The sequence below is a fragment of the Alligator sinensis genome, unplaced genomic scaffold, assembly GCF_000455745.1.
Source record: "Alligator sinensis unplaced genomic scaffold, ASM45574v1 scaffold250_1, whole genome shotgun sequence".
Taxonomy (NCBI): Eukaryota; Metazoa; Chordata; order Crocodylia; family Alligatoridae; genus Alligator; species Alligator sinensis.
In genome coordinates, this window is record NW_005841888.1 from 611,567 (window position 1) to 612,033 (window position 467).

Genomic DNA, 467 nt, shown 5'->3' on the forward strand with positions numbered 1-467 from the left:
CCCCCGCTCCCCCCCCCCCCCCCCAGCTGTTTCCCTGCCCCCTTTTATTTCTGCTGGGTGGTGCTCTTCTACGATGTCATCTGCCCACGCCGTCCTCAGCGCTGATAAAAGCAGCTGACAAATTGCGCGGGTGTTCCTTCCCGGCGTGGCTCATCCAGTCCATCTCCTCCTGCAAAAGGTAAGTTCACCCTGTCTTCAGGGCTTTTCTCTTTCTTGTGTTGGCAGGTTGTCTCTGCCCTGGGTCCTGCCACGGAAGGGGTCTCCCATCCCTTTACCTTTGGTCCCCCTGGGACAACTACCTTAACAGTAGTACCATCCTTTCCCTTCCAGCAATTCCATCTCATTCTCTCTACACCTGCCAAATTTTAAAATATGAGGGAGGGAACCTGCAGACAACTGTCTCCCTCACCAGATTCCCAGAGTACTGATCATCCTATACACAGAATGTAGCAGGGGGCTTGTAGGGA